At 41.3% G+C, this 18,062-nt stretch overlaps 1 protein-coding gene across 4 annotated transcripts in view; it reads right to left on the bottom strand.

Annotated features, from left to right (window-relative positions):
• The window catches only part of zbtb7b (zinc finger and BTB domain containing 7B), a 76,361-nt gene that overhangs the window by 7,429 nt on the left and 50,870 nt on the right, over nt 1-18,062 (bottom strand). Inside the window, exons 2-3 of one of the 4 annotated variants that reach the window (XM_070835591.1) lie at nt 12,612-12,860; nt 10,570-10,677 (exon numbers count right to left, since the gene is read on the bottom strand). The gene's annotated coding sequence lies outside the window, so the exon portion shown is untranslated. Of the gene's footprint in view, nt 1-10,569; nt 10,678-12,572; nt 13,000-18,062 lie in introns of those variants that run through there. The other 3 variants (XM_070835592.1, XM_070835590.1, XM_070835593.1) reach the window with 3 other exon arrangements.

Below are 18,062 nucleotides of genomic sequence, written 5' to 3'. Positions count from 1 at the left end.
TTTCTGAGATGCTCTCAATAAGCAAAAAATCATTAAAACACACTCAACAGAAAGTTTGGGGAACGCAGTGCAGAAAGGAGAGTCACAAAGGGGTTTTAAGAGGAGTACACAACAACGCACATTAGATTTCCGGCACAGGGGAGAGAAAAAAAAAAAAAGCACATCATGGGTGGTTGCTGGTTTCAGCTTGTTATTTTAGGCATATTCCTTAGAACAAAGACGTATTCGGAAAATAATAAGAATGCACAAGAATTGCAGTGATTCCCATCAATTTTCTGTCCGTCTGTGAGTCACGTAATACTGACACATCATGACATGTACAACCACACACACACACACACACACAGTGCGCACGATTCATATTCCCCCTTCTCCTTCGTTGTCACCTTGTTTCTGTTTTTTGTTGCTAACCAAGGACATGTCTGCATGACTCGCTGAATCTTGCAACATGTTGTCACTGATGTCAAAAGAGCCCACAGGAAGATACCACAAACACATTTTCTCGTACAAACAAAATAAAAACATTAGTTCACAAGCACGTGTTCAGATCAGCTATTATCATAAAACATTACTGTCATTGTAAGTTTATTCATGTCAATTAAGGTTTGGTACCTTAAAGTCAAATAACTGATATCTGCCTTTAGGTGTGTCATTTAATGTCACTCTTAGTCCTGCTAAAATACATCCCCGCAAACAGCACTCACTGAAAAGTATTTTATCACTCGGAAATCTGCTGTCTTTTGCTTTTTCTGCATTTAACGCCAGAGATGAAGATGTTATCCTTCCAACAATTGCCACTTATCTCTTTCTTTGTTTTTTTTATTCTCACCTCCCACTCTTTATGTCGACGGTAGAGGAACACACCTCCTCTGCAACTCTACGGTTTCCTCATCCCTTGCTTTCATTATGTGCACACTCTTTCTCTCTCTTAACAACGAGGATTTATTTGCTGCTTTTAAAAAAAAAGACACCAAAAACATTTAGAGATTTTTACTTATTTTGCCTTCATCTAACCGCCACGGCAAGTGTCATAAACAGAGAGCAACTTAGTTGTACGACCAGACCATAAAACAAAGCAAAAATCCGAGAGAGCATCCACCAAGGGTTCGTTTTCGCTGAAGAGGAAATGGAAAGTTAAATCCACCATTACTGCCCACTACCACAACTTCTTAACTCCTAAAAAAAAAAAAAAAAAGACACATTTGTGTGAAGGCCAGGAAAATGACAGCAGCAGGATTAACCAAACCTGCACACAAAGATTTATTCTTCAGTATAGAAAGCGAGTTATAGTATCCACCGTCTATATCATGAAATCCTTCTGCACTCGCTCAGAGAGTGTGATGACTGGAACTAGAACTGTTAGTATTATTTTTATGGGTCTTTTTTTCCGTTAAAGGCTGTAAGTTTTCCCAGTCCACCTCAATTATATCAGGCTCCAGCGCTAAGGGGGAAAATATGACTTTATACTATTCACAGAGAACTGTGGCTGAGAGGGAGAAGGAGAAATGCTTTTATAAATTCTGATGTCAGATGTTTTCCAAAGTGCCTGTGCATGAGTGTGTATGTCACTGTGTGTGTGTGTGTGTGTGTGTGTGTGTGTGTGTGTGTGTGTGTGTGTGTGTGTGTGTGTGTGTGTGTTAGTGAGCACATATAGTTGATTGCATGTGTTGTGACGGATTTCTCAGTACTCTCAGTGCTTAAATAACTAAAGGGAAAGAATATGGATAATTCTTAAACTTTAACAAAGTCATACATTAAAATTAAATGTGCAAGAGTGACACTTTAAAAGCAGATTTAACTAAATTTAGCAACAATCTAAAAAAAAAAAAAAAAGATGTCCAAAGCAAATGCTGCGTGGGGATACATTTGTCAACATTGTAGCAGCTCACATACATTCTAAAACGTACTAATTACAGTGAAATGCTCATAGATAAGGAGCAGCTGTCCATTGTGTACGGCAAATGAACAGTGACACACACACACACATCTACAAGTGTCTTCATTCAGATAAAACCCCCGGCACTTAAGAGCTTATTCATAACCACAATACAACAAATTATGATGCTAAACGCCCACTGCACCAAAAGAGCAGCAAAGCAGCCAAAACCCATGGAAAGTAAGATTCAAGCTCATACCGTTTCTCCTCCACACACTCGTCCTCCTCTCACTACTCTTCTTTTCTCTGTGTGACAGATTTTATGGGTTAAGAAAGACAAACCTTTCCCCCCTCTTTACACCTCACTTATTTTGGGTAGTGAGTAGAGTGTGGCGCTGGGACACCTTCTCCGTGGAAGAGTAGGGGAGGAGGAAGCTGGGGGGATGAGAAGAGATGAGAGTACACACACATCTGCCAAACCAAAGCTGCACTCAGCCCAGCAGAGCACTCTCTCTCAGGACTATCGGAGTGTAAAACCTTTACATTTATGCAACAAATATGCCCAAAACTACACTAGAATAGTGGCTACAGACAAGCTGACAAATCCAGGTCTTCTAATAATATGGCTCGTCTCTACCTGGAGATAAAACACAAGCTCCACCCGCCCTGCGTCCCTCCAGACTGAACATTTGCATCCTGCCAGGAGATATAAAAACAGACGCAACCAGGGAGCATTTGAATCGGCATTTGAATTTGTCAAAGACAAGACTTGAGATACCATCCTGATAATTAGAAGATTACACCCTGCCACGACTGGACTTCAGGAGGAATTGGGAAAATGGAGATGTCCAGCAAGCTGATGTAACTCAGCAGAAGTTTATTCTCTCTTTTATTCAAGAAAGACACTGCAGCCAAGCCCTCCTCTGTCCTTACTGTAACTGGGGCATTATGGTGTGTGTGTGTGTGTGTGTGTATGTGTATGTGTGGACGCATGCGCACATTGTGGTCTTAGTTCCAAGAACACATTACATTATTCATTTGGCTGGCAGAGCAGAGGCCCTTATCCCCTCGCCCTACCACACCACAAATACTCCACTGTGAGCTATAACAGCAGACAGTTTGCATGCCAGCCCTGAACACCAATGTACATCTGCTGGAGGATTATCAGCTTATCAACACATGGGACAAGACATTTGGGTGCACATATACACTCTGTCCCGTAAAATTCACCAACTTCTAGCCTGAAGTTGATATAATTAACATAGTCTTTCAACAGAAATTGACTTGATGCTGACATCAAATTTTCCAATAATTCTAAACAACACTTTTGTATCTAAGAATAATTTGTGGACAAATATTGGGGCTTTTAATGGGATATCTGCCCACAAGACAATTTTAAGAAAGTGGTAGGTATTTCAGCCAGCTTAAACAGCAGCAGAGAACAATGTTATTTCTTCATAAATTAGCCTTTAAAAACAGATAATGCAGAATTTAGCACGATTTACACGATATACCGCCTCAGGTTACAATACAATGCATTGATAATTTTGCAAGTCATCAATAGAATAAACACTTTTTTGAAAAATTTTAGCACCTTGGTATGTTTCCACAGAATTTACAGAAGTTTAAAAAAAAAAAAAAAAATACATTGAGTGGATTGGGCAAATTTTTTGCTTTTGATTTTTTCTACAATTTATTGCAATTTTTTTACTATATAAATCTATTTCTTCTTAACTTTTTGATTCTGAGGAGAGTCTATGTGAACACCTTATAAAAATGAAACAATATATTATATATCAGTGGATTTTCACTGCTTACATTTTTCTGAAATGAGCGTCATGTGCAACATTTCTGCCACGTTTGCCGCCGTGAAAGGAGGAGCAAGCACAAGCAGGAAAAGAAATCAATCTGAGGTTGGAAAGAGGAAAACGGTACGAGATTTGAGAAGAGACAACAAAAAGGAACATGAGGGAGGTATGTTTTCTAAAAACACACATGTTCTTAGAAATCACACAAGAAAAAGGAGCGTATGGGGGAGGAGAAACACATGAGAGTGAGTGAAGGGGGGAGTGGGTGTAGAGATACTCTAAAAGATAAAGTGGAGAAGAGGGGAGGTTAAGACAGGAAAATCTAGTCCCGGCCTTGAACAATCTGTGTTAGCAAGGAGACATGAAACAAGAGTAGACAGAGTTAAGTTACAAGGGGAGAGGAAGGGGGAGACAGAAAAAGAGAAGGGAGAGGAGCAGTGACATGACGACTGGCAGATAAACAGTGAGATCGAGCAAGAGGTGAACACATGCACGACGCCACAGGAAGTAGCAAGAGTCCTCGCAGGTGTTTGTGTGTGTGTGTGTGTGTGTGTGTGTGTGGGAGGAGGGGGGGTGGTAGCAGCCTCCTCTATCATTAGCATCACTAAAAGGGAGTTTCACCATAAGATGGAGAACATGTACAGATGTGAGAGAGAAGGCATGCTGACAGAGTGGTTTCACACCTTACTCTCCCTCTCTTAGCTCTTTATCTGGTCAGCAGTTTCTACCCTCAAACACTCCTCAACTGAGTGTGTGTGTGTGTGAACATTGGAGCACCAAGGCGTGTGGGCGAGTCATATACTGCACCTTGCGTCAATTAATATGCAAGAGCAGGAGAGAAACTTTATTACTGTACATGCGGTTTTAATGACGTTGATATATATTTGATGAGCTCATTTGAGTTGATGAACGTTTCCTCCGAGTGCAAAATGATTAATGCTGCAGATGAAAAACTGCAGTGAAAACAATGAAAGTGTGATTAAGTATCATTACAGTCAAACGTACAGTAATTTATCAGCATACTTGCTGTAAGTCAGCATGGGTGTTTGAACATGTCGGTCCGTGGTATGAATGAACGATGTAGCTGTAAATCATGGAGCAGAGCACCAGCTGCTGGAACTCGGGGTTATTTTATTTATATAAGTTATTTTACACTGAGCATTTACATGGAGAGTAAAAAAAGATTACTCCTTTGAATATACACACCTCTTAATTACATAGTTTTTAAAGTATATTGGGTGCAGTAGAAATGTTGATTGGCAATATTAAAGTTCCTTTTCAGCCATGTGCTGAAATGCAAATATCAAAATCTGTACTAAGAAACCAATGACAATAATAAATAACTTATATTTTCAAATTTATTTATGCTTATCTGTTTTACAAGTTGAATGAAGTTGTAAAACTAAAAAAGTGGCCATGGAGGAACATCCAGCTTTTTAGACAGGAAAAACAATACAGTGAAATATTAGAAATGTGCAAACACTAGCTGTGTATGTGGGGTGATATTAAGGGCCAGATTTTTTTTAAATTATATATATATATATATATATATAGCAAAGATTTTGTAATTTTAGAATTTTTTGTTTTAATTTTTTTCTTATTTATTTGAAATGTATAAACAATGTTAACTTTGCATCCATAACTATATAATTATATAGTAGAAGTACTTTTTATATTCTGATATGTTGTCATTTTCAGTTTTTCTGAATACTTGATTTGAAATTTAAATAAAAAGGAATTAAGTCATTCGTAAAAGAAGAAGATCTAATTCAGTGGTTCTATAATTACAAATGACTATGAATCCCTTTGAGATGCTTAGAATGTTACATAAGGCTGCTCTTTTATTTTGTCCGCTGGGACTAGATAAACCATGTAACAACACAATGCAGTCTAACACAATAGTGCCACAAGCTGCAGCTGCAAAACTGAATCTACTACTCTAAATATTTTAAATGTTAAGCTTCACAAAAGTAGCTATAGAGCGAAAAAAAAGGTTATGTTAGGTTTTTTCGCCACACAGACTGTAAATCTATGAACATATGTGGATGTAGATTTCTGTGGGAGCATGAATGTGTGTGTGTGAGTAAATCTGGAGATGTTTGGAAGATATGTCTCCTAGAATATTAAGTTTCTTCTTATTATTTGACCCTCGGTTGGGTATCAGGATGGCTTCTGAAATGGGTAGAAGGGGCCGAGTTTGGAGATGAGGTAAAAGAAATGGTGTGTATTTACATTGCGATGTACATAGCTTCTCAATGTGTAGTTTATTTAAATCTGCCTGTGGAGTAGATCCAGGCAAAGAACAAATAAAAGGAAAAACAATGTACTGAAGTGAAAACGTCTTCAACCAGAGTAAAATATGATGGAGGCTGCAGAAGATAACTGAATCTGTTTTTGAACTAAACTTCTTACTCTGCACCATCTGCTGATAAGAGTTTGTGTTAACGTACACTAACTGTAATAATGTTGCTGTGCACATGTTGTGTCTGTCGATTGAATTAAGTTGCCACATCACTGGGAGGGTCCCAAGTACTACTGCTCTCCCACACAAATGACCTCCCATTTTAGAAGAAGATATTGCAAAAGACACACACACACATATCTATACAAACACAAAAAGAGAGAAATGTCGCAAAACTAACTGATCCTGATCAATTTCCTCTTCCTGTGTCTCAGTAAAGATGGTCCACCAACAGAGCGGATGAAGAGATAAATCGAAGGCAAACTAAACACAGAAAACAAGCAAAAAAAGAGAAGAGAGAGAAGAAATGAATTAGAGGACATGCCAGAAAGATATGTCACCTTCCTGACAAATCAGCTTATCGGCATGGTAGTCATACAAGGAGGGGACAAACAGGAGACTGCTTTTACTGTAACTACAATCCATGGATTTTTATCAGAACTTCAGAATCATTTCAGGGCAGGACTTCACTCGTGGTCCAGCTGACTAGTGCACAACAACAGACATGAGGTTAAACCAACTCCTTTTCCTGATGGGCATCTCATAAAAACAATAATTTTCTCTTTCACAGTCTGAATGATGGCTATTTACTGAGCGTGTCTTAAGGGAGAATGGAAGGAATTGATGAATGTGGTTTTATCAAAGATGTCTGGTCCAAAAAGATATTTAAAATATGATCAATTGATGATTCATGGGGTGTCCTTTCTGCAACAATAATAAAGCTTGTTTTGGAAATATTAACGACAGTCATTTTACTTTTCCAAAACAGATGGTGAACAGCCTTTTGGAGGCCTTTGAATGTCACAGATGAAAGGGGTCAGTTTCAGCAGTGATGACTCCCACCGCCTGCTCGTGTTTGGGTGTTTATTCTCACTTTCCCTGAACTGTTGTCTCGCTGTACCTATTTATGATAACCGCCCGCTCAATGTGCACTGAAACAATTTCACTGTTACTAGAAGAGCTGAATCATGATCACTTTTTCTCAAGCCTGTTTTTTCCTCTGTCTTCCGACTCTTTACAAGAAGAAGAAGAGTCACGGCCACCTGTCAATTGGTTAACGCTGGGCGGCGTGGGCTGCGAGGCTGGTGGTCGAGAGCGAGGGAGGGCTGTCAAATGCTACAGAAACTCATGACTGAAAAGAGGAAATGGCAGATACAGAACTTCCTCTATTGACACAGATCGAGTGGGGGCAAGACTCAACTGTAGTAGCAGCAGGCTGGATTACGGACACCGTGTAGTCACCCCCTGTGACTACACAGGGGGTGACTATTGCCTCAATGTGGGGAAGCAACCGCCATATATGGTAAGCCTTTGTACAAAAGGTCAAAGGTGCATGGTCATGGTTTATGCTCAATTTTAAATAAACAGGACTTCCAATCATAAAACTAATGTGTTACAACAGTGAAATAATCACTGCTTCATGAAAATAAACCATTGACCGAAATAAACCATTGACCGAAATAGACTCGTCATGACAAGCAAAGCCCCATTTCTTGCTTGGGTGATACAGCAGCAGGTGTAAAATTTCAGTGTTTTTCATATGAACAAAACTCAGTAAGTAAAGTAAGACGATGGAACCAAGAGATTTTCTCGGATTGAAGGTTGTCACGGGGGTGCGGGGGGCAAAGTAGACAAGAAGAAGACCTGAGAAAAAGGGTGAGACACCTTCAAATATTAAAAGGCAAAGAGAGAAAACCTTTACTTCTTCACTTCACTTCGTTGTGACTCTCGCTCCCCACCTTCCTCCCACTCAGCCGGTTTGTATGAAACTGAAAGACCCATGTCTGAAAAGGGGGAATTTAGGCTCACATGCCCTAATTAAAGCATTTCCTGGAACTGTGTGCATGCATGTATATATATGTGTCTATATACATGTGTGTGTGAGTGTGTGTGTGTGTGTGTGTGTGTGTCTCGCCTAACAGACCACTTAATATCTCTTCCCCTACCCACCAGTTCACACACACACACGGTTGTCACCAGTCATACTCCAGCAAACCCAATGTCACATGATTTGTCACACCAACTTTCCCACCACACACACACACACACTGAAGGCACAAACAAATTAAAACTCGACTTAAAGATCAAATGCGCCTGCCGATGACTATATGTAACATATGAGTTCTTGTATTCAAACATGATACACTGTCATTCATATATTGGAAATTTCTGTTTAAGTATTTAAAGATTTAGTTTAGCAGGAAAGACATTTGTATGTTTCTTCCAACGACGTTCAGCAGTAATCAAAAAGAGGGCCATGACTCACTTGTAATCGTTTTACAGTTGAAATACTTTTTAATTTTTTCAATAATATATCATTACTAAATCAGTCTATCTACCTATCTGCTGCAGTGTGTTAAAACACTAAAAATGGAGCATTAAGTGTGGTTGGAGATGCTCTTTGTACTATTGTACATACATTTTGTTTGGCTCTATCCCAAACACCAATGAAATCTGCCTGACTGGTTTCTGTTCTCAGCAAGTTAATGATGATTTAAAGACAGGAATATTAACAAAAAATTATTTCTTGCTTGGTTTGCTGTTGTAGACGGTAGGTCTGTGGTTCAGTTTCAAGTCTTAAAACCTGGAGTTAAATTTACTGTATTGAGCCTTAGTTTCTCGGTTGGTATTAAAAGCCTGAAAACAAGTCTGCACATGAAAAATACTACAGCATTATTAATTATTAATTAACCAAACCAATACATTTGCTCTATATTAAGCTGTCATGTCCCCTACATAAATCAGAAATGTAGCTTTGGGCTAGCACAACAAACTTTTGATGGCAGGTTTTTAAATTAGCTAGCATAACATTAGCCTGAAGCTAAAGTAGCTGTTAGCTGCTGTACAGTGTGGTGTAGCCTAACAATGCTCTTGTACTGATATCAATAAAGCTTTAAAAGCTTCTCAGAAGCAGCATTATTTTGTTGTACTCGCGTACCCAAAACCTATAAATATCATAAGCCGGTTTGAAACACAAGAGTTTATTTTTGGCGTCATTCCTGAACCATCTTTACAAGCCAACTTGCAGCTATAGGGCGTCTGGGGCCAACAAACTCCAGAGGAGTTAACTTCCAGGTTGCCTATAAAATATTCAACTGCTTGACCACTTTATTCAGCTCATATTTTTTAGAGGATATCCTATGAAAACCAGTGTTCAGTGAGCTCTGGTCCCTCACAACAATGTGTTTGTGGTGTAAACTGTGGCAGAGGAGCAAAAAATGTGCGACAGGCTGAATAAACGGATACAAATTTAGCTGTTCTGAATGATTCGTATCAGGGAAATTAACCGAGCCCTTCTTAATACAGCTAAGAGTCATTAAGGAATTTTGCTTTCACTTGTTCTCGTCTATGACGCTGTGTGTGTGCAGCTTGGTGTGGGAGGGGATGAGGGCAGGTTTGCTGTTGTTTTAAAGCTGAAATCTGTGATGTTTTACTTAAATGAAGGAGTATGATGGTGTATGTTGCAACAATAAAAACAGCATATTTAATGTGGTTACAAATGCTGTTTATATCATTGAAATGTTGATTGGGTTTGTTTGGTCTGGTTGAAAACACGCCTGACATGTTAACTGTATATTATATTCACATTATCATTGATCCTTTTTACTGCACAGCAACAACAAGGTGCAACAACTTCTCAAATGTGACACTAGATACTCTGTTGTCTTTGCTGTAGTTTGAATGTACACAAAGTCACAGTTTTCAGCTTCAATGGGTGAGTTAATTACCATGAATATTACATAAACCTTTGAGAAAAAAAATGTATTTGATAACAAGCATGAATTTGTGATGTTTAAGGAAGTCTAGTAGAATAACATCACATTTTGTATCTTTAAGACATCAGCATTATTTAAACAAATGTCAGTATTAAGTGTCCAAGACTTATTGTAGCTTCCTGAAATCTGACAGCCGTGCCCACCTCATGCAGACACTGCTCGGCTGTTGAGGTGACAAAGTAGGGTTTTGGGGGTTTGAACTGTTCTCAGTTCAGTTACTCTTGTCAGTTTTCAAGTGTTGCGTTAAAGTGAGAGCAACACCGTGAATGCCTTCCATAAGAGACCGAAAATGAAAAAGTGCACCAGCGAGCATCATTATCTCTACTTATTCAAGACATCACATGTCGGTTCTCTCCTTCACAGCTGGCTTTGTGCCCCACCTTCGAGCGTGGCCATTTGGAACAGCTATTAACACCTTTGCCTTACAAAGTGTCGACGGCACTTCGTACCAACAACTTTCGTGCGAAGGATGGTGAACTTTTACGATAATCTTTGCCCCAATGTACGTCAGTGGGCTCAGATCTTTTGAGAAAACAGGGCACTAACCAAAATGTCTGACTGCATAAATAAAAGTGTGTTTGAAAGCAAGAGGGACTGACGCTGGCACTTATGGTAGTTACACATGGTGATGTGTGTCGTGATTCCTACCTCCAGTCCATAAACCCAGGAGAAGATGGGTGCCTGCTTTCTTCTGCCTCTCGCTCGTCCCCCTCCTCTTTTGGTTCTTTCCTCAGAGGTCAGGAAAAGGTCATATACCTGAGGGAAAAGGCATGGGAGTATGAAAAAATTAAGCTGATTTAATTTGAGCTTTATTCATCCCAAAGGGGGGCTATGAGTCAGGCCTTCAACCAGTATGTGAACAACGATGGGGGACGTGATGAAAAGATAAGGAAAACATAAAGTGCTGACTAACTGAGGCACATGGGTTTTTTTTTTCTTTTGTAAAATAGGTTACAGTGCGTGTGACTAAACACACACACACACACATGCACATCACATGATGCACCAGATGTAATATGGGGTGGAGTGGGGGGTTCCTGTAAAAGAGCAGGGAAAAAAAAAAGATGCCGATAGAAACCAACCGCTTCCTACTTTGACTTTGACTTCCATCAGTCAGTATGGTTGGGAAAGCCCACACACACACACACACACACACACACACACACACACACACACACACACACACACACACACACACACACACAAACACAAAGACACATCTCTTTCCTATGAATGTGATTAACAGCATACTGTGCAGAAGTGACATGAGAACACACATTTTTATGATTTCTACAGCTCTCCAAAAAATATTTATCAAATGCAGGCGAGGACGTGGAGAGTGCGTCTGCACTGCAGATTCAGACTAAATGTCGAGGTGTCAGGGGGAAACGGAGATACCAGCTACGACGAGCAGGCCTGTAGAAAGCAGAGCAGGGAGCAGGTCATGTCAGGACGGCAGGAACAAGGGATGAAGCACAGATGTCTAATTACGTTGCAGATGAAGTTAGGGCGAACAGAGCTGGCATTAAGAATTTATTTCAAATCCCTTTCATATGTGGGTGAACCATCCCAGAGTGACAGAGCATTATTGATGTCCACTCACACGAGGCAGGGCACACAGGGAAGAAAACATGGAGACAAACAGAAAACAAAATGCTTTCTCTCTTCCAAACTTCTCTTCTCTACAGGCACAAGCTCGCCGCGAACCGAGGCCTGTGGACGATGTGCCAGCCTCCCACTCGAGCCCCACAGACAGAAAGGTGAGCCAAAAAAGCTGCAACAACACCTGAGTCTAGCGGGCATAAGGCATTAACTACCTGCATGCACGGCTAAAGATTTAACCAAACAGGCTGTGCCCAAGACTGGGAAACCAAACCCAAGCCAGTTGAGCTTGTTAGGCCGGTCTGTCAGAGGGGCGAGTCAGCAACACATCTACCTCTGTACTGACACACAAAAGCCCACTGGCATGACAGCCCTCCACACCCATGAGGTAGGCAGGAGCCTCAACCTAACATTCACAGCCTGAGCACATCCTATTGTAACACAGGATAGTGGCAGGATTAAAATAAAACACTGACTGTGCCATGGGGAGAGTGATGATGATGATAATGATGATAAACGGACCACTGGATGAAAATCATTTAGGTGCAAGAGGCTCAATCCAATAGATCCACAGCTCTGCGTGCCCATGAGCAGCAGAGAGGCAGGTGATGTGCGTGAGAGCAGGTTAGGTTTTGGATGTCAGCCGGTGTTCTCGGCTATAATTAGCAGCCGAGTCTCCAGAAATGTACCCGCCGACCCCGCCATCTCTCCCTCTCTCTCTCTCACCTGGACGTCGCGCACAGACGCACGTATTAAACAGCGGCTGCAGCACCTGCTCCAAAAAAACAAAAAACAAAAAACACGCATACAACCACGCAGGTTGCGTTTCATGCATTTAAAAGCTAAGCCGAAACGCGCCCTGGCTGCATTATAAGGGGGAATAAATGTCGACGGGAGTTACCGAATACCCGTGACGTGGATTGTCCTCCCGTGACCCCGATCAGAACCGGGAGGGAGGGAGGGAGGGAGGAAGGGGGGAGGCTATAGGTTGAGACGAGCCGGTGCTGTCATGGCAAACAGACATGTCACATAAATCAGATTTAACTTACAGGTGTGTCAAATCGACAGCGGTCAGGTGAAGCAGTTACCTGCGCGCCGGTGTGTCACCTGTCTGGGCTCGTCGCCTCCCACCTGACCGGCCTCCGCACTTCCTGGATTATTCAGACCCACCCTGCCTACTTCTTCTACTTCTTCTTCTTCTTTTTATCCTCCCGGCTCTAGTCTTTTCCTCTCCGCCGGGGGTCACCGCTCCTGCAGTCCTCAGCTCGACGCCCGGAGAGGTTTTATTCTTCGCCAAATCGTGCGTCGGCGTTTGTTTGTTTTTTTTTTCTCTCCTCCTTGGTCCTCTCGCCTCCTCTCTGTGCAGACCGCCGGCTCTCTGGGCTGCTCTGACCCCCCTGTCTGACGCCTCCGCTGGCCCACTCCGAGTCCCTGCTCCTTCTTTCTGAGAACCAGGAAGCGGCTTGCCCTACTTACACCCAGTCGCGGATTGGCTCTGGCAGGGCTGGAGAAGAGACCGCCGGGGTGGGCAGGGCACAGGGGAGGGAGGGAGGGAGGGGGTCCGGCTCGGGTGCGATAGGCCAGCAGCGGTGTCTGTCGCGGTGCCGGTGACGGAGGGAGGAGAGAGGTGGGCAGGTTTGGAGACCCCGCTCCTCCTCCTCCTCCTCCTCCTCCTCCCTTCTCCTCTGGGCATCACCGCGCATAGCCTAGGTGGGTAGATCACAGCGGGCAGCGAAAGCGGATTGAAGGATATCTGCCTATTTACCTGTCAGGTGCAAAAGCATTTTCAGTCGAAATAGCCTTAGTGCCCCCTCCCCCTCCTCTTGACTCAGCAATATTCCCTATGAAGCCATCTGGAGGTGATGGAGAGGTGGAAGTCATAGATACCAAACAGGTGCCTGGACTGAGGCTGACGGATGATTCAAGTTAAACGGAGCCTATTGTGATAAATGCAACTCTAGCAGAGGATGTGTGCGATCCAGTGTGAGGACAGCAGGGACTTTATCAAATGACTTTGAGTGAATCTGTTTGATTTGTGCAGTGATCTGCTGAGGTTCAAAACGCAGTAGCTTATGAACATGTTTTTTCCAGAGAGAGACAGTGGGGTGTATGTTTTTGTGACACAGACACCAAACAGCAGCCTCATTTCACTGCAAAAACCCAACTATATGCCTGCCGTTTGAAGTGGTCATGGGTATGGGAATCACCCCGCTTTTTTTTTCAAAGTCTGACTCTCATCCTCGCCTGCTGCAGCTCCAGGAGTGCGTGCTGGTGGGTTTTCAAGTGAGGGTGCAGGAAGTCTATATATAATTTTGTGGTGAGCTCAGCCAGCCCACCTATTACCACCCCCCAACCCCAAATCTGTGCTTGTTCTGTGGTTGTGCTACTAGTCAAAGGCGTAACACGTGCACCATATGTTCCATAAACGCAACTGATGTATGAGTGTTTTAAAGCATTGGTTCCCAGCCTGGGGGTCGAGACCCCCCTAAGGCGTCACAAGATAAATCTGAGGAGTCCTGGGATGTGTAACATGATATTAACTAAGAAAAAAACGTGTTGCTGCTGCTGCTGCTCCACAAATTAAGTTCATATTTCTATATTCATATTCATATCTTTTATAATCTTTTTTTACTCTTTGCATTTTATTGGGAGTTCTGGTAACTTTCTGTCCTGGCCTTCATATGAAACAATGTGAAAAGGCAGCATCACTCTCTGTAGCACAATACACAACCTGTGACCAAAGTTGAATGTATATTTACTCATGAGGTACTTGTACTTTGCTTTAGTATTTCCATTATAAGATGCTTTATACTTTTGGAGGCAAATGCTCCATAAATTTAGTGCCACAGATTTTTGTTACTAATTATTTTGAAGATTCCAATTATGAATACAAAAATAATTTACTAATATATTATAATGTATTATTACAGATTAAGTTACCCAGCAGTATATAAAGTAATTCAATTAATTTAAATTAGTTCCACATGTGCATATTAAAGCATTAATAATATATGAAATATATATTATTCTGAAATGGGCTGCTCTGCAGAATGAGTACTACTTTTGGTATTTTAAATATATATATTTCATACTAATATTTCTGTATGTTTACTTAAGTAAAAAAACTTTTACTTGTAACAGAGTATTTCTACACTGTATATTAACACGTCTACTTAAGTGAAAGTAGTTGTTCCATCGCTGCCTGGAGAAAAGGGTGACAAAGATGTCATGAATAGACTTGCAGAATAGACAGATTTAAATGTCAGGAGCCACTACAGCATAAGAAGAGGAGAGACCCTTCAGAATGAAATGCTCAGACTGGTTTTATCACTGTGTAATGCAACACTATAGTATGATGAGGAGTAAAATGCTGATAAAAGTGAGCGTGTAGCTGCTGAAACTCTCCGCCTGTATGTTTGTTTGTGCAGCCTCAGAGTAAAGACTTCCCTCTGAGTCTATTTCAGAGCCAGAATGACAGGCAGCAATTACAGACCTGTTTATCCCCCTACCTCTATTCATGGCTGGTAATCCAGGCTGGTATGCCATCATTAACCTCTAACCATGCTCCTGCCTTGCTGCACAGTAGCATCTCCTCTTCACATTAGAGTTTCTCATCATTTAAATGGCTCTGCTGTCCTCTGGTATTACTGTAAAGCTACATATACTACTTAAGCAATGTGCCATTATGCACCATGGTCCTTCTCCTTGGAGGCTGATCTCATTAGTAAAGTGCCATCGCCATCTAGTGGTCTCTGAGCAGCCAGCAGGCCCTAATACCTAATGGGTGTCCGCTCAACTGAGGGCCTCCACTACAAAACTACTCTATTTGAGCAATGTGGAAATCTAGAAACACCTTTAAAATTACAGCTCACAGCCTTTTGTCTCTCTCCCAACTAAACATTCAAGTAAAATTCCCAAACAGCATCGCAAAAAACTAAATATTTACCGCTACAAGCCCATCATCCTCTCACTGATGTGTTATGCTGCTTTGTGACACACAGCAGGAGCTATTCAAACAGCATGCAAATAATAACAAGTGTAAATCCAATATGTTAATGCCTCTTAACTCGTAGAGGTGAAAAATAATTCTCTCTCTCTCTCATCGCCGCCCACACGAGAGTGAAGGGCTGTTAAAAACCTCTTTGACATTAATGAGAGAGGAGAGGTAAAATAAATGTGTGTGAGGGATGGAAAGTTATAGAAGGGGAAGGGGAGGCAGGCGTATCAGACTGTAATCTCCCTTCACAAAGGCGGATATTCTATAAGTTCCAGTCAAGAGCGAGAGAGATTTAGGTGGCCCCACATCCACAAGCTTAACCTTGGATGTGAGTGTGTCTGCCCTCTGCTGAGAGGTACAGGATTAGGGTTGGGGATCCAGGAGCAGCAGCAGCAGCAGAGCTGGGGCCAGGAGGCTGAAGCAGAGCAAACAGTTCTCCACCCCTTCAACTGGTCGCTCACACAACGAGTTATTTTACCACACGCCTGGGTTGAAGTTGAGTCTCTAAACCTCCCGAGTCCCAAATCCTCAGAGATCACGAATGAGTACAGATCTGAGTCACCAGGGTCATGTCCAAGTCGATTGGCGCTCACTCTCCTGGTAATCCATCCAATGTACAATGAAACAATGTAAAGGAAAGCATCGGTTCACCCAAATTACAGCAAAAACAACAAAAATCCTTTTGTATAGCGGCAATAATGGAAAGGAAAAAAATTAGCCAAGTATTGTACTTAAGCTGAATCCTGAGATAGATGTATACAACTTTAATATTAATATTTTCTACTACTTTTTAATTCTGCTACACTACTGTTCATGGGGAAATCCACCAAATTTGTTTGGCATTTACAGATGCTAATTGCTTTTAATATTACAACAAATATACAATAAGCTTATGAAATATTTTGCCACCCAACAGAAAACAAGCTCCACTAAACTTTTCAAAAGTTCGATCAAAGTAGTAATATTGTACAGTGTTTTACAAAAATAGCAAAGATTAGAGAAAAGAGAAGAAAAAGCATGCACATATGCTCAGCACTAGTCGCTAATTGAGGATCTAAATACCTCTTCCATTGTTGCATGGTTCAATCCACCCAAACGGACTGGAAGATTTCTGCCACTCCAGTACAATGGAGATGAATCTAATTTTGTTTCTGGCGCTCACAACCAAGGCCATGGCTACCACTGAAGGCATTGAGGTCATAGTGCTGGGATTTTTTCTGTGAATTTGAGGGTTTTCACAGCCTGTGGGAAGTTTACCTTCTACACCTAAAAAGTTATACATGGTACATTGTATACGTGGTGTTTTTGAATGAATTCCCGTATTTTTAGACTTATTTGAATAAAGGCTTCTAACGTTCTCACCAAAATTTTCTTTCTGGAAACGCAGAGAATGCTTTATAACTGCGGTTAGACCTTTATGTTATAAAATACACTTTGCAGAAAGCATAATTGAACAAGAGACCACGGTTTTGATAAGAAATTTCTGAGAGTGGTCAGGGATGCATCTAAATGATTCAACTGCAACATGTCTTCCCAAAAGCAATGTCTCCATTATTCTAAATAATACATACATCTTGCTATAGATACTATAAGTTGTAACTTGTGTTTTTTTCCTATGATTTTAGTGAACCAACTCTTAAATTAACATTAGCTGCTTGTTTAGTGGCTGTAATGGTTTCTTGGCAAAGTAGTTATGGGTCCGTTTTAAATCTCTCGTTAAATGTTAATGAGATATTGAAAGCCTCTGAGATGAAGCAGTTTCAAAGAAAATCAAAAGCAACCACATTTAAACAGAAAGTGCCAGCTCTGCAAAGGTCCAAAAGTCCCAAGTCATCAACATTCAAGACGAGTTGAATCAAAAATCAGTATTTTCTAAGTTGTCAGTACTTTCATACATCCTGCCAGCTGCTACTGTTACGGCATTTTAAAGACACATGCACACAGGCCAGAAACACGCATGCAAGCACAAAAATGAGCTCATGGCCTTAACATACTCAGCAAGATGATATCTAAATCCGCTTTATTCACACATCCAGATATACACCATTTTCATCACCAGCATGGTTGTCAAGAATGTCATCATTGTCATCAAAATCAAAATCATAATGCTCAACTTTAACACCACACTCAAGATCATCATTCTGACGGCATTATTAGCTATTTTTTTTCTGTTCAAAAGCTTAAGTTGTGATAAATAAAAAATAAAACATTTGGTCCTTTAATATATAGTCTAGGCAACATGGTATCAGGGGTTAAGACAGAAATGCCTTGTTGCTACCCACACAGAACATCAAACATCACTGGAAATGGCACTGAAACAGTGTCATAGGGCGACAGAAGGAGGGGCAAATTGAACATGAGGCTGAGAGCAAAGTGTTGGACAAACCGAGAGAAAGGGAGAGAGTCTGTGAGCGTCAAAGAAACAGTTAGCGACCGGAGCTGCGAAATCAGATGAAAGGCGGCGGGACAGACAGGAGATGAAAGACTAAGAGGCAGAGGAGTGAGGAAGCTTACAACAGACCCACAGAGAGGCACATATTTA

The sequence above is a fragment of the Pempheris klunzingeri genome, chromosome 8 (assembly GCF_042242105.1).
Source record: "Pempheris klunzingeri isolate RE-2024b chromosome 8, fPemKlu1.hap1, whole genome shotgun sequence".
NCBI classification, from domain to species: Eukaryota; Metazoa; Chordata; class Actinopteri; order Acropomatiformes; family Pempheridae; genus Pempheris; species Pempheris klunzingeri.
Note: the sequence above shows the minus strand (reverse complement) of the source record. Positions and strands in the feature narration are given on the sequence as shown.